Genomic DNA, 17,580 nt, shown 5'->3' on the forward strand with positions numbered 1-17,580 from the left:
GTTCAAATATTCCCATTTCTTCTGTTTTAACTCCTCTAACAAACAGTTATTGATACTCCTTATACGGGCTGAGAATCTTTTGCGCTCAATATGTTTTGGACTTCAGTTCCCAGAAGCTCTACTCAGCATGACACAACCCACTCAGTAGTGCTACTGCTGCTATAAGGAGCTGGTCAGTGGTTGCTCTACGTCAGGAGTAGGAACTGTGTGGCTTTTGTTATGTTGCTGAATTGCAACTCCTAGTATTTTTCTCTATTGGTGATGCTGGCTAAGACTGTTGGGAGTTGCAGCTCAACGATAACGAAAACGTTGCACACTTAGTCCCCCTGCTCTGCTTCCATTGCCTACCCAGTCTGAAGCCTTCCCTCTGGTAGGGGTTTGCTGCACCCACAGATTTTTAAAGCTTTGATTTGATTTGGGGTCTAAAAGGTTCTCACTAAACAGAGCTTCCTGGTGGCAATTGCTCCTTGACTGTGGAACAGACTACCTCAAAAGATGGTGGATGCTCCTTTAGTGGAGGATTGTAAATAGATTGCATGGTTGTCTGATACAAATTCAGCTGTGGATATCCTACACTGGCAGGAGTGTAAGAGTATGACCTATGCTTGTGCCTCCCAACTCTGCAGTTCTATTATTTCTGTGATCAGCTGTATGGCTGTATTTATTAGCAATAAAATTTACCACTTCAAAGACCATTTCAGAATGTGCATGTATAATGTGATTCACACAAACATGTGAAGTTATATGACAAAGAAAAACCGTGCCGTGCAAATGGCTACAAATTCAGTAAAGATGAGGAATTTAAAATGAATGAATATTTTAATAAAATCCATGGAGGGTAATACATTTTTTGCCTGTGATGCCATATAGTTTAGGAGAAGGACCTGTGATGGTCCAGTGGATGTTGGTGGATTTCAGCTCCCAGCATCCTTTGAAATTAGCCCTGATGGTTCAGAGTGATAGGAAGTGTCAATACCTGGAGTCCCACAATTTCCCCAAGTTTAAGGCCAGGATTGTTACAAGGACAGTCTGAAATCTCTGAGAGAAAATTCTCAGCACACTTGCTGAGAAAAGTCATGACATCTTTGGGGAAAGTCATGCCATCAGAATTAATAAAACTGCTATATAGCAGCTTGGGTATACTCTTAAACATTTAAAATATTTTGCAGTAGTCTGAATTAGGGCTTCATGTATCAGTTTAAGGTTACCTCAGATCAAAGACCCTAAAGATAATACTGTCATTTGTGTGTTTGTATATCACCCTTCTTTATATAGCTTCTGGTACAGCCCTTTAAACAATTTTTGAAATGACTTTGTTTCGATTGGCACATTGTCACCACCACATATGTTATGGCTATTATTACCGACAGAGCTTTTTGAGCACATCAGTGTGTTCTGTAGACTGGGTGACTGGATGATTTTTTTCACAGTGCCTCTGTAAATCTCTTACATCAGTTTGCAGCTGCTTGATAAAAGCCTGTGTCATTACATATAAAAAGCTTGCGGTGTGGTATGTAACACACATGAGCATTTCTTTTGTGGCAAAGTAAATGTTTAAAAATATATTGTAAGTTGAACAGACAGACAATGCAATATAGTGGTTAAAGGTGTCAGACTGGAACTTGGGAGGTGCAGAACTTGGAAGGTGCAGATATTGTCCCTCACTCAACCATGAACTTCAGTGGGGTTGCATTTGCACTGCAGAAATAATCCAGGTTGACACCACTTTAACTGCTGTGGCTCAGTGCTATGGAATTCTGGGAATTTTAGTTTGTTGCGGCCCCCAAAGCTTTCTGACAGAGAAGACTAAATGTCTCACAAAACTACACATCCCAGAATTCCATAGCACTGAGTCATGACAGTCAAAGTGGTGTCAACCTGGATTACTTCTGCAGTATATATGAAGCCTGGGTGACCATAAACCAGTCATTCTCATCACCTGTTTTACAGGGCAGCTATGAGCAAGACAATAAAGATCACATTCAGTCCCAGGTGGGGGGGGGGGGGGAATAGAGGTTTACTCCCCAGATTTTCATCAGAAGCAGATCTGTGCAATGAGCAGTGGACTCTAATGGGCAAATGCAGAATATCTAAATGTCTGGGTAAGCATCTTTGGACAAGGATGGTGGCTTTGGGCTGAGCAGGAGAAGGGCTCCTGGCTATGCAAGAGGAAGAGGGAGCTAAGGCCCCATTCCCACTGGGCAAAAAAATGGCTTATATTGCTGCGACTCTGACTCGGATTCCCCCCCCCCCCCCGAGTCATATTCGAATCTGGTCCCTTGTTCCCATTACGAAAGGGGGCAAACGGACTCGGGGGTTTTTGACCCATATTCTCCTTCCCATTGAAATTTTCTTGTTTGTAATTTGAAGCTGACTTTTTTGCTCCCCGTTCCCATTGCCCTTCCAGAACCTCTTTTTTAAAAAAACAGCTGTCAATCAAGTGCCTAAGCGCTTGACGTCACAGCCAATCAATCACTTTCTCCTCTGGGAAAGGGAGAAGGAGCCTCTATTCCCATCATGTCCCTTTGCCTCCCAGGCTCTCCTATGTCTTCCCAGAGTGCCTCTGGGAAAGGGGAAAGGGAGCCTCTATTACCCCGATGTCCCTTTGCCTCCCAGGCTCTCCTGTGTCTTCCCAGACTCCATCTGGGAAAGGCAAAAGGGAGCCTCCTTCTCCCAAGTCCCTTTGCCTCCCCCATTGCTCCCTGGGCTGTTTGGGGGGCGATCGAGCAGGCATGTAAAAAAACAGAAAAAATAATAGTTTAAAATGGTGTTCAATGGGTCTCCTCACACATCGATCTATGCATGTGGAGCAGGGAGGAGGTTGCAGGAGGGCATAATGTGTTTACCATATTTGGAGGTCAATGTAGCAATTTGCTATGTTTGGACACCTGACATCGCCTAAGTCAGGGGTAGGCAACCTGCGGCCCGTGGGCCGGATGCGGCCCGGCGAGGCCTTGGGACCGGCCCCAGCCTGGCCCTGCCGCCGATTGCCGCCGGGGCCTTTGGCGTCTCGCGCGAGGGGCATGGTGGGGCAATTGTCTATAGAAGCCTCAGAAACATGCATTTATCTTAACATTTTTTAAAAAATCAGCAAATTTTTTCACGTGTCCTCCATTTTTTATTTTAAAAAGTGCCCTCCATTTGAAAATTGTGTCCTACATTTGTCCCGGTTTATTTATTTATTAAATTTTTAAAAAATATTTAATTATTTATTTTTTGGCTTCGGCCCCCTAGTTGTCTGAGGGACAGCAACCCGGCCCCCGGCTCAAAAGGGTTGCCTACCCCTGGCCTAAGTGATCGAAAGCTTAATTTAAAAATAAATAAATTTGTCTACACATGCGATTGCCTTACCCTGTTTCCCACTCCACTGAGGGAAAGGCTATGCAAATGGGGGGAAATGGCGCCAGTAATGCAGGAAAGAGAACAAGTGGATGACACCCCCAGGCCAGCCCCTTGAGCACTGTTCCTCCCATCCCCAAGTTCCCAAATCAGACACCCTTGTCGTTCCCATTCATTTGCCCCGAATCGGACTCAGGAGGTGCAGGAAAAAGCTCTGCACCCTTTTTAAACCGGTTTATCCACCACTGATTCGGGTTTTCCAAAGAAAAATCAAATACATGGGGATCAGATCCGAATTCCAATGGGAACGAAATCGGCACAATGAGGATCAGATGCATGCTCAATGATGCATCCATAATTTGATTCTTGATCCGCGTTATAAGCCAGTTGGAATGGGGTCTAAGAAAAAAGTTTTCCTCCTGTTCCTCTCCCTTTGTCCCTGATTTTGTGGGCCAGGAAAACCGCAGAGATTGCTACACCGCATGTCTCCTAATGAGCTTCTTTTTCTGACCTGTCCAGTTGCAGTCATGAGCCTTTAATGCACCAGGTTAAAATCTTAACATAGGATTTCAACATCTGTGCATCATTATTCTTTTATTTGAAATACTTCAGTCTTACAATGGGAGTTAAAAACAAGTGACAAATAATGATATCACAGTAGCCCTTGGTATCCACTGGGGTTTGTTTCAAAGACCTCCCATGGATACCAAAACCTGTGGATGCTCAAGTCCCATTAAATATAATTGCATAGTGAAATGGTGTCCCTTACATCAAATAGCAAAAACAAGTTTTGCTTTTGGAATTTATATATTATTTGAATATTTTCAAAGCCGTGGATGCTTGAATCTGTGGATAAAGAATTCGTGGATACTGAGAGCCAGTTGTACTATGAAAGATAAAAGGTATGCAACTTAGTCAGGATTCAGGTGTGATTCTAGACGCCCCCCCCCCCCCCCACACACACACACCAGTAAGTTGTATCAGCTTCCCTAGCCTCTCTTGTTGTTACTGGCTGTGAGAATGGAGGATGCAGTCCGTGTGTCTGGAGCTCATTGGAGGAAAGGTGGGATAACTGTAACCCATATTACAGAGAATGAGTGAAAACAATCTCCACCTGGTGGAGTAAACTGGTCAGCACAGCATTCTTTTAAAACCTTGGAAGAACAGAGAGTCTCAGGACCTTATCACACCTGACGAATCCCACACAGAAATGGGATTTTAAAAAGAGAAACACCCACAAATGCAGGGTGTTTTTTGGACGCGTGTGCACCAAAGAGAACTAATGTGAAAGTAAAGCGAATGGAAAGTCGACAAAAATGACATCTTTTTACTTTCGGGAAGTTCCCAAAAGTAAAAAGGTGTCATTTTTGTCAAATTTTCGTTCGCTTTTATTTTTGCATTATTGCTTTTTGGAAGACACGTCATCTGAAAAACATCCTGGATTTGCAGGGGTTTTTTACTTTGAAATCCTGTTTCTGCCCAGGATTCGTCAAGTGTGATAAGGTCCTCAGACTGCTTCCAGGCAGACTGTTTATGCTGCCTCATTCAACAGAATTTCTTGGGCATGGGAACCAGCTGTCCTAATTATACCATCAATTTATAGTGGCACTATGTGTTCCCACTGCTTCTTCTACCCTTATGATTCCCACAGAAATTCTGCTGGGCAAAATAATTGTGCAACATCTTTTGAATGGTAACAATAAGGTTTGGGTCTGGGGGTACACTTAGGGGTCATTCACACTTGGTTTTTTGTAGTAAAACAATGCAAATAACCTCACTCACACTTTGCATGTTTGTTATTCACACTATGGAACAGCACTGATCTGCATCTCTGAGTTTGGAGAAGGAGCCAGCAACTGAGGTAGGAGGGTCCCTATTGCTGGGCCTGGGCTCATCCTTCACGGTCTGAATAGAGGGGAGGAGATGGCACTTTCCTCTCGAGAAGTGAGCCCGAAGCAACGGATGTGGAGGGAAAGAGGAAGAGGAGGAGGGTCTCATCATAAGGCTGTCCGGGAGGAGCCACATCCCCAAAGAAGTCAACGATAAAATGTATTCAAAACCCATTTAAAGCATGCAAACTTTAATCTGGATCTGTTCGCTTTAGTTGTTCACACTGCTGGAGATGTGAATTTTTTAAAAAAACCTCGGAGAAAACCCCAATATCAATTATCCTGGATTAAGTGGGGTTTTGGCAGGCTCCCCCAAAAAAAGTTCAGAGTGATTTTGGGGTGATATTTTTTGCCCCAAACCTCCCCATATCTCTCAAAACCACCTATAAAGGCAATAGTTTGCTCCCCTACACTCTCCCACTGCCACAAGACAGACAAGAAAAAAGAGAGAAAATGGTCATAATGTTGACCATAAATGACATCGTGTTATAAATATATAATATACAAATCTTTATTTTTATACCGCTTTTCCTTGGAGATCAAAGCGGTTCACAGGCGAATACAGATGTAAACACATCGTATTACAGCATAATATACAATAAAAACATTCCACTAAAACCTAGTATAAAAACATCCTATAAAAACATATTAAAAACTCACAATCTCACATTTTACAATCTCATAATTACAAATTAACATCACAGATACTCATAACTTTGGAGGATGGTAGGGTAGGGGGATAATTATCTCTATGAAGGATCAGGGGGATATGCCAAGCAGAATAGGTGAGTCCAACGCTGTCTTAAAAGCTTCCAAGGAAGAACAGAGACGAATCTCCTCAGGGAGTCCATTCCAACATGCAGGAGCAGTAGATGTAAATGCTCGTTGGTGAGTTGCATACAATCTCACCTTAGGATATTCCAATAGATATTTGCCAGTTGTTCTGAGTGTGCGGGGCGGATTATGTAGGGAGAGGCGCTCCCTCGAGTAACTCGGGCCCAAGCCATGTAGGGCTTTATAGGTGATAACCAACACTTCAGGTGCGCTGGAACGTGATGCTAAATGACATCATGTTACTTCAGGTGGGTACAGAAAGGGACAATGGCTCCTGCCATTTGCATTTGCTCATCCCTGAGGATCCTAAAGGATTTCTCATGCAGGAAGCTGTCACAGATCTTGGGGGTAGAGGAAAATACTCTTTTAGACTACAGCTCCCAGAATCCAGTGGGCATGCTGCTTAGGAATTCTAAAAGTTGTAGTCCAAACAAGTAACTTATCCAGGCTCTCTTATGAGACAATTGGACATGTCTTTATGGGGAAGAAATGGGCTTTCTACTTCCCATGTCAACCTGAAAGTAGTGAACACATAGATGGCAGCTATGCTTTCTCTTTGTATATTTTACCACTCCCAGATTTTCTCTCATGCTGCTTAGACAAGACTAATATTTTCCAATATTTTGAGAGAGAACAGTTATAGTGTTAATCTAGCTCTTTCAGAATCTCCCTGATGATTCATTATAGTTCATTATTGAAATGGGAAAGAGGAAGGACTCATCTTCCCACACATACACACTAACCTGATGAACAAAGTTATATATTACTGGACTGTTGGTGCACCTGGACTCAGTGCATCTTCTGTACTCTCCAATATTTCACAGATGAAAATAATACACAAACTACGAGAAGCTGCAGCAGTTTGCTTTTATCTGAACCTACTGAAAAGAGCAAGATTCTGCCACCTTCTCTCTCTTCTGCTGGGTTAAGACTGGACACTATATTTGCACCTTGATCTCAGTGTGCAGCTCTTGAAGCATGCTGAGTACAAAGAGGGAACGTGGGTGGAAGAGAAACGGGAACATTTTAAAAGCAGCTTCAGCATGCAGGATAACACAGATTATGCAGGACTGTCCCTGCCAAATCAGAATAGCTGGAAGATACGGTCTTTGTATTTCCATACACACAGCTTTTGCGTGAATGGGGACCAATCTGGAAAAAGATCTGGTCATACATATGCATTTAAATCCATACTTGGCAGCACTTAAGTTCTAAGTATCTATAGTCCTAAAACTTGTTGGCTCATTAGTCATGCACATCTTTTGCTAGAAAAGGAATGAGTGTGTGTAAAATTTCAACTTCAAAAATTTCTTAGTTTGAAGAAGGTAACCAGTTAAAATTCCATATCCAGTTAGCTCTTTGCTGAAGATGTTTCTCAGCAAAAAATACTACCCTAGCTATCTGTTCTCCTTGAGTTTTAATTTCTAAGATTAGAAGGCCATTGCAGAATACTATAGTCATGTCCAGAGGTTTAAATGAAACAGTTTATTGAGGAAGTATTTGCTTCTGGGCTTAAATCCAACATTAAAGTAGACTTCTTGAAATGAATGGGACTTACTTGTAACTGTCCCCAAAATCCATTCATTTTAATAGATTTACTATAACCAGAACTACAGTTGAATTTAGCCTATGGTATGTACATTCCATGCTGCGAAATCTAAAGTTTTATTTGATGTATTCCAACACTATTTTCTGTTTTCTTATCTACTGTGCTGATTTGCTTGACTACAGAGCATTACAGCGATTTAGATCTCTGCTTGCAGTGTAATTTTAAACCTTTCATGCTCCAATTTGTTTCAAGGCCTCAACATATGATTTGCCAATGACAGTTTGTACTGATTATGTAATGCTGTTAACTGAGGTTAAGTGAGGAGGGTTCTCTTTTGAACTGTTGCCCAGAGATTTTTGAGGTGCAATTATGGGGAATTGGTCAGGTTACCAGCTATTCAGGGAGTTATTCCAAAAACAAAACATTTCCTCTATTCCCACAATAAAAGTTTACATCAAACCAACTCTTCCCCCAACCCCAATTACTATAGAACTCCCAGGCTATTTTCTGCACCACCCAGAAGACTGCACATTTACATTTTATGTTAATTTCTCTATGTCTGAGTCATTTAAACTGCCCTAAACCCTTAGGGCCAATTCCAGTCAAATGAAACAAGTTAATATATGTTAAATTTTTTAAAACTGTCCTTGTTCTTTCATTGTAACCTTGTTTGTTAAATAAAAGAGAGTCAATCTATTATGGATTGTGCATAGATTACTAACAAATGATTGCACAGATATCTGGCTCATAACTGTGGACTAAATGGCACAACTTTTGCACATGGAAATTAATTGCTTTAACACATATTGTATAAAAATATTGGATCATCATGGATTGTAACTGGATGCTGTAAAACTATTTTGAATTATGAAGGCTTAAGTGTTAAAGACATACAGACATTTGTAAGTTAGTCTTATTTAACAGTTTGGAGTCTGCTGAAGTAAATGAACAATAGTTTGATCTGCAAGTCCTTATGTTCAAAGGAAATGTATGAGACATATATAAGACATACAGCTTGAAATTGCAAATGTCACATGCTCCAGGGACCTTTTATGGTTCACTAATTTTCATGTAGCTAAGAAAACCGCACTCATGCAAATCCTGATCTCTAAACACCATTCTACTATTTAGCGACTTTGCAGTAACTTTGATGTGATTGTGTTGTTATATAATACCAGTTGTTGGTTTTTTCCCAAGCTGCAACTACTGTGTTTCAAATGTAAACATTTAAGGACAAAGCAAAATTTAAAACAATGTAGCTGCCATTAGCACATATACTGAAAGCCTGTTAAAAGTTCCAGATCGTTGATATTCAGTATCATCACAAATACTCCCTTTTAGAACTTATATTTAATAAATTTGAAGAAAAATGACAGAAGGCCAAAAGTTGGCATTCTCACATTCAATAGTATTCCCCCTGCCATCCCCAAGTCAGCAAGTGAAGCTTCACGATAAGCATACCTGCACTACACTGCTTAGCAGTTTAACTGCCGTAACTCCATCTTGGGTTTCTGATGTTTGTAATTTGGTGAGCGGTGCTTAGAGATCTCAGAGAGCTTTAGCACCACAATTCAGGGGAATGCACTGGAACTCTCCAATAGAGAATTCTAACAGTGACACAAAATTAAAAATCCCAGGATAGTGTAGGATGGAGTGATGCAGTGGTAGTGCAGATACAGAAAACTCTGGCTGTAGCTACATAAAGAGATGGTAGTGGTATATACTTTCCAGATTACTAAAGTTGTGGTGATTCACTTGGTTCACTGTACATGTTTACATACTCTCCTTTCTCCAATGAGCTCAAAGCTTTCCTCCTCCTGTCTTTAACCCCAGAACAACCCTGTGCGGATCAAAACACCCAGTCAGTTTCATGAATCACTGAAGACTAGATTCTGAATTTTCCAAGTCCCAATCAATTTTACAGATATGGGCTCCAGTTCTAAATTGCCAGTCTTATGTTTTCAACTTTCCTTGATTATATAGCAGGTTTATTAATTACTATGTGATCTGTTCTGCTTATGCTAGTAGAATTTGGAAACCTCAGTCCCATATTGGGGGGTTGCTGTTATTATTTTTAGATATTTTTAAAAAGTATACTTGTATACTTCATGGCATTAACATTGGCAGTTTCTCTCCTGAGTCTAACATTAAGTCAACAAAAAGCCAGAATTGGGTTTTTAATGTGGATTTTAATTGTATTTTTACTGTATTTGTATTTGTAACCATTGATATGTTGTGCACCGCCCTGATTGCAAGAAGGGCGGTATAAAAATAAAACTTTTATTATTTATTTATTATTAAGCCTTTTGGGCCAATGCTTCTTGTTTGGGCCAGCTTTTAGGGAAACAGAGTCCCTGTACTTGTAGATTTGGTGAACAGAAGGAATAGAATGTGGGGAGGGGGTTGGAAGCCCTGATGATATCTCCATAAAACCTCTTATTTTACACTGACTAGATTGTGTATTCCTGGATGCTGTGAATTATGAGGTTTATTTCTGACTTATCTACAAAGGGTTCATGGGCAAATTCAAGATATCAGAATCAGATGACATCAGCCATGCAAAATGTGTTGCCCTTCAGATATTGAACTGCAACTCTCATTAGCCTTAGCCAGCATAGCAAATGATTAAGGGTGAGGGGAATTGCAGTCTACCAATATAAGGACCATACCTCAGGCCATATGAAGCCCCTAAGGTTGCAATCTTGTATTCACATACCTGGGAGTAGTCTTACTGAATTCAATGAGACTTCCTTCTATGTAGAACTGCACTGCTCATAGCCTAATTGATAGAGTCAACGAGGAGGCAAAAGTAGAACATTTAACATTCCTTTTGCCTTTAAAAAAATCAGTCCAGCTAAAATTGCTTTCCATAGACTAGCTGATTCAGGGTTCTCCTCTATATAAAACATACCCATTAAGTCGATTAAAGCAATTTCATTTTGTAACTAAACTCTACCCCTCCTCCTCATGACTCACCTTCTGGGTTTCAAGCTGTTTTATCCTCTGAAGTGAACAGGTTAATAATGGTTCTGTCACATACCAATATCCTTGAAAATTATGCAATTATTATTTAAAGAATTTTTTTCCAGCATTCAGAGCAAGCTGCAGAATAGAAACCTTGTATTAATCCTTTATTGAAGTGGAGCAGGACTGGTAGGGAAAGAATGCCATGGACACTTTTTTGCACTTTGCTAAATTCAAAATGAGGGAAGGTGGGGGGGATACAGATTATGACTGAAGTGTTACTGACACATACACCCCATTACATAATTTTATTCAAATAAGCCCTTTCCCTTGTCAGTTGAAAATTAAATCAGTTAATCAATTAATGCATGGCACTATTGCGTCTGATCTTAGAATTCAAGCAGAGTCAACCCTTATTAGTACTCGGATGGGAAACTGCCAATGAATACCTGGTGCTGTAGGCTATATTTCAGAAGAAGGAACTGACAAAACCACCTAAGAAAACTCTATGAAATTAATGGTGAAACCATAAGAAAACAGGCAACTTGAAGGCACATACACACACGACTCATAGCAGTTTGTGTCATGGCTTGGGTTCAACCATGACATGCATGGCCTGTTTTACGTTTCCAAAGTGATACCATCAACCTGGAATCTACGTGTTTTAGTTCTGTCAAGCTCAGTAGCTTTTCAATTGCATTTTTAATTAAACATTTTCTGTCTCCTGTGGTTTTCACTATAAGTGTCTGTGGAGGAGAGGATATTCCAGTGAGAATGGTAGTTTATACATGAAAACAATATGGAGAACAGTGTTAACTAATACAGCTGTTAATCGTAGCTGAGTGTCAGAGATTGGGCAATTACTTTAAAAAAATAATTCAGTAATTAAATGGTAGCTTGTTGCTTTGCTTATTCCATAGTTTGTTAATGTTTTGTTGTTGTTGTTGTTAAGGGGGAATACTGTAGGTAGGAGACCATCTTAAATACCCTATAGGCACCAGATCCTGTCTAATCTTGGAAGTTAAGGAGGTCAACTCTGGTTAGTATTTGGATAGGAGACTACCAACAAAGGTTGGGTGCAGTAGACTGCATTTCAGAGGAAGATACTGGCAAAACCACCTCTGAGCATTCCTTGCCTAAGAAAACCCTAATAAATTCATGGGGTCACCATAAGTCTACAGGTGACTTGAAGGCACATACACACAAACACTGTAGAACTGATAAAACCGCTGTATAAAATCTAAAGAAATTTGATCAGTATGTTTTTAAAATGCCCTTTAAAAATTAACTTTTCAAGTAGCTGGAACCTACACAAAGAAAATGACTTTTGAGATGTAGCTTCATTACTTTCTCATTACCACTGCCATTCCTATGATTAGCTTCCAAACTCTGTTCTGTAATTGCTGAACAAAAGGAAGTGATGGAACCCATGTAACATCCAGTTAATAAACCCACATTCTAGCACTTACTGCATCTAACATGGGGTTAAATTAAATATCTGCTTTACCACTTGTCAAAACAGTGTATGAGCAGAACCCTTAAGGATCTAGCAGGGTTGTTTTTTTATATCATTCTTATATTTAAAAAATATATTTGGGCATATTTTAAAAATATATTTGTGAGGAAGGGAGAGAAACAATAAAGATGAATGAATGAATGAATGAATGAATGAATGAATGGAAAAAGATTATAATAAATTTGTTGAAAATAAACATAACTGCAAGTGCGAAGCCAAATAGCTGTCTGATGCAGCAGCCTGCATCCCAATTGTACAACTCTCACAACTTTATCCAGATTTCATATCGCAAGTCTCTATGATTAAAAATTAGAAGGATTATACCTGAAGCATGAGGAAACATAAGAGGAAAACATTTGTGTGGTTTTGTTATGTTGCCAAACCTATAATTTTTGAAGAATACTACCTTGCAAGTTGAAGAAAGGCAAATGTGGATGAAAAGTGAGAATGTGCATGGGAAGGATATAATAGAATCACAGATCTGGAAGCAACCTCCATCTATTCCCACCCCTGCCATTGCAGGAATTCATGACTAAATATCCTTCACAGGCAGCTTTTTAATTTCTGCTGTCCACACCTTCCAAGTTAATCTCTTCCACTGTCAAACAACTGTAACTGTCAAGGGGTTCTTCCTAATATTCAGTTAGAAACTCTTTTCTTGTCAGATCCTACCATGTGGAATAGCAGAGAAGAAGCTAGTACCATATTCCATGCAACAACCCTTCAAATATTTAAACAGGGCTGTCACATCACCTGTCAGTCTTCTCTTTACCAGGCTAGGCCTACTCAGCTCCCTCAGTTGTTCCTTGTATGGCTTAACTTCCAAACTTTTTGACATCTTAGTCAAAATGTATCCACTTCTTAAACTGTGGTGCCCAGAACTGGACACACTGCTGCAGATGAGGTTTGATGAAAGCAGAACAGAACCAGCTGTCCCTGGTTTCTATGCTGTTGCATCATCATGTCGCACTAGTAACTTGTACTAGTTTTGTCTACTTTTGTTTTTTCTGTTAATTACAGTTTCAGAGACATGAGTTGCTTCTTTTGCATCTCCTGATGCATATCCCTCCTCTCCTCAGCTGTTAAGGTTACTGCTTGGCCTTGCAGAAGTCGCTAACTCATAGCCTCAGCCACTTCAACAACTATGCCAAGTCTAAAAATAGGATAACACTATTTATTCCTATTTGAGATTTTTGGAGGAGGGGGAGGGCACAAATGAGATTATGATTCGTATCACAGTAATGTTTCAGTAATGAAAATGTGTCAGCTATACTAATCAAAAGCATTACTACCACTGCTGTGTTCAGGAACCTAATGATATCATAGTACGTGATTTGTTGTTGAGAGAAACAGAAGCAGCGATATGTAGTTCTGATAAGGTTTCTGAAGAGGTGTGTTTACAAAAAGGTGAAAATCCATGCTGTAACAGAGATGCTGACAAGATTCATAAAGCCTACTACCCCTTCCATCTAATCCACACTGGAAAAATAATGCTTCAAGATATAGCCTCCAACATATTGCAAGGGACTATGTAGCTCTGGGGGGGGGGGAACTAAAGGGTCTTGGTGGACAGGTTGCTATTTCATCATTCCTTCCTGTTAAAGGATGTGGCCCAGAAAGATGGAGAAGAATACTAGAAATGAACAACTGGCTCTACAGAATATGCCAACAACAAAGATTTGTGAAGTTGAAGGCTTTCATGGCCGGCATCCATAGTTTTTTGTGGGTTTTTCAGGCTATGTGGCCATGTTCTAGAAGAGTTTCTTCCTGACATTTCACCAGCATCTGTGGCTGGCATCTTCAGAAAAGATTTGGCTCCTTGGACCATAGTCTGCACATTCATGTAAAAAAGACTTCTTATAAGAGATGGGGTTGCACCTCACATGAATTGGTGAGAAAATCTTGTAAACCTGATCAGAGGTTCTTTAAACTGAGTTACATAGGGTGGGAGGCAGTATTCCAGAGAGCAGGCACAGAAAACAAAACAAAACAGGAATCAGCTGGAGAGAATGACTTATGGTCTTGATGTCTCTATTCCAAAACACAGAACATGAGAAATAAGAAAATCTTGAGCTCTTAACATAGGAAGGCAAATATAATTTAATATGCTCCACTGAAACTTGGTGGAATGAGTCTTATAATTGGAATGCAGTAATGGAATAATACAACTTATTGCAAAGAAACAGACCAAAGAAGAGAGGTGGACTTTAAGCTAATTTTGGTAGCCTTAGGGAAATACTGGGTGACACCCCATGGTTAGAAATGCTCTAAAGGGAGTTCATGATACTTTCTTAAATGTCAGTTAATGAAGGTTCAGTTGTAAACAATTCCTATGAGTAAGAAAATTAGGAGGTTTTTAAGGAAACTAGGGTGGATGTATTAATAATTTTCAGATGAACTGAATTTAAGAGACTACATGTCTCAATTAGATGTTGTAACTGTTTTTACTGTAATATGACATATGTCATATAATTTTACCGAATGTGAACCGCTTTGATCTCGAGGAAAAGCGGTATAGAAATAAAAAGTTTATTATTATTATTATTATTATTATTATTAACAGTACATGTTAAAAGGATCTTGGGATTATTCTTCAGCATAAAGTTAACAAGAACCAGCAATGTGATGCTGCAGCAAAGAAGGCAAACATTAATGAGTAAACTGTTTTAATATTATAATAATTTAATTCTATTTTCATCCATCATTTTGGTAAGTTTTTAACTGTACTTTAATTTTTTAAATTGTAAGCTGCTTTGAGTCCCAGGTTTGAGATTTTTTTGAAAGAGCAGGATACTTATTATTATTATTATTATTATTATTATAAATAATAAAAACTGTTATCTTTGTCTGCATTAATACAACCATAGTTTCCAAGTCTAAGAAAGTAAATATATATTCGTACATAGTATATCATTATCACACCCTCTCAGCCTTAGAGGGATACCAGAGCAAACCTCCTCTCTGTAAATCTTGCCAAGAAAATCCTAATAAGGTTATCATAAGGCATCATACAGCCCACCCAAAAAGGGCGGTCTGCCAGCACCTTGTTTTGTTCCACAAGGAAGCTGCAGCGAACAAACCGCGCTTCTTCCTTGTGGAGCAAAAAGAACCCACAAAAAGTGGGTTCTTTTTGCAGCACGATACTGATGCCGCAGTGTGCCAATGGCACACTCATGATGTCAGTATCGTGCCATGACATGGGGACGCTAAGCATCCATCATGTCAAAATGGCGGCACCCACCTGTACAGGGCACCGCCATTTGGATGTATGGAATATGTGCTAGGGTTGCGGGGCATCTGTGAGCAACGCCCCAAAGCAACCCTAGCACATCATCAAGACGTGCCACGAGGCCCGTCTGTACCAGGCCATAAGTCAGGCTGGACCTGAAAGCACATAACAAATAAGTCTGCCCACAATCTATAGATGCCTGCACATATTTAGTTTACATAATTACATAATTACATAACTGCCACATATTGCAGCTGTGTGTTTCTGACTGGTTTAAAGGGATTAGACAACTTCACATTTTGTTTATCAAGGTTTTTTTTCTGTAATGGCTCAACTGAACCTCCTTCTTCAGAGAAAGCATAGCTTTGAAGACCAGTTTCTGGGAAATAAATTACAACAGAGCCTGCTTGTGAGCTTTTTGAAAACAATTAGTGAACCATTCAGATAGTATCCAAGGCAAGCCCAGTAAGAATCTTCCTATTTTCTTATGCATTCAGTGATGATTTTCTACTTCATACCACAAAGGACCTTAATAAGTACCATTCTGGGGGACAAGGTGACCAGTGGTTTCTATGTCACTGGGGCAGTAAATCCACTCTGGGAAAGGAGCTATCTAGGGTGTTGAAATGTCCCCCTAAAGTATCTTCAGCATCTTAGGCAGTTGCTTTAAAGTCTAGAATAAAGTCTGGAGTGAATTTAATAATTCACTACTCTAAAGGAGTAGTATTTGCATTAACTGTTTGGCACACGTCATCAAGATACCTTCCTTATCCCAAAAAACTATGCCCATGACTTTTCCTGCTGACTTTTGAATCTTGAATTTCTTCAGCAGTGGAGAATCTGAGTGCTGCCACTGCAAGGACTGTTGTTTAGTCTCCAGATCAGAGTGATGTAACCATGTTTCTTTAACAATGATGAGTCATTCCAAAAAATTATAATTAGATCACTCAAATGCTTCAAAATCAACTTGGAGGTATCTGCTCAATTTTGTTTCTGGTCAGCATTCAAACATTTTGGCACCCACTTGGTTGACAACCTCTGCATAACCAATTGCTCATGAATTATAAACCCAGTGCATTCCCAGGATATCTCTAGCATCGCAGCAATTCTTTTGGCTAACTGATCTGCTAAAACCAGGCCATGAACACAGTCAACAGTTTCAGGAGCTGACACTGTTGATGGCCTCCCAAACCTTGCTGCATCTCAGAATCTCTATGCTGAAAATTAGTACACAGTTCTTTGCAGTTGAGTATGACAGGCACACTTGTCACTCAATATTTTCATCATACACTCATGGATTTCCTTTGAAATTTTCTTCTGCAAGAACAGGAACTTCATGGTGGCTCAGAATTTAGCACTTGAAAATTTCTCACTTTTTGTTGATCTGAAAAAAATCAGAAATTAGAGTGATGATCCTGCAAATTGACAATTTACAATAGAAAAGTACATTCTTTCAAGCTACACTGACAACATTATGATCAGATGTTTGGAAGTGGGTCAGGACAAGACCTTTTCAGCACCTCCTTGTAAACATCCCATAAACATTGTTACAATAAAATGCCAACAACACCCATTTTATTGAGTTGTTGGTAACTTGGAAAATGTATTGAAGCTCAGCTATATCTAAACATGACTGACAAAGGCATCAAAGATTTATTTCATTACTGGCCTCATGCCTTTGGAAACACAATATTTGTTCCCCAAGAATGCATGTGCCAGACATTAATTATACTTCATTTATCACTGTCACTTATCATCTATGAATTTTACCCAGTGAACCAAAGGTCTGAAGGCTTTGCTGTAATAAAAATCCTTAACTGAAGTTGCAGAGGTTTATCTGTCTTGTTGCTGAAAAAAGTAAAGGTTTTTTTTAAGTAAATCGTGGCTATTAATACAACAGATTTTTTATCTGCAGGCAGAATGAATGATTTCCATAATCTGAAGCCAAGTTACACTAAAGTACTTGGACCGATGACAGCTTAATCCTATTGGCTTCAATTGAACTAAATTGATTGAAATGCAATTATTTCTTTATATGTGTTATGGACTGGACTGCAAAAGTGGTAAGAGACTAGCATGTGTGCATGCACACACATAGAGAGAGAGCATAATCAAAAGGTCACTTTCCTAATGAGATCTGCCTCATTCATTCCAGTAGAAGACTGGCTTATTTCATTTCTTTGAATGTTTCTTCCTCAAAGCTTTATGCACATTTCTTGAAATAAGATGCTGTTTAGAGAAGAAAATGGGCAAAGCATAG

The sequence above is a fragment of the Sceloporus occidentalis genome, unplaced genomic scaffold (genome assembly GCF_023333645.1).
Source record: "Sceloporus occidentalis isolate IW3139 unplaced genomic scaffold, rSceOcc1.0.p SCAF_2, whole genome shotgun sequence".
NCBI classification, from domain to species: Eukaryota; Metazoa; Chordata; class Lepidosauria; order Squamata; family Phrynosomatidae; genus Sceloporus; species Sceloporus occidentalis.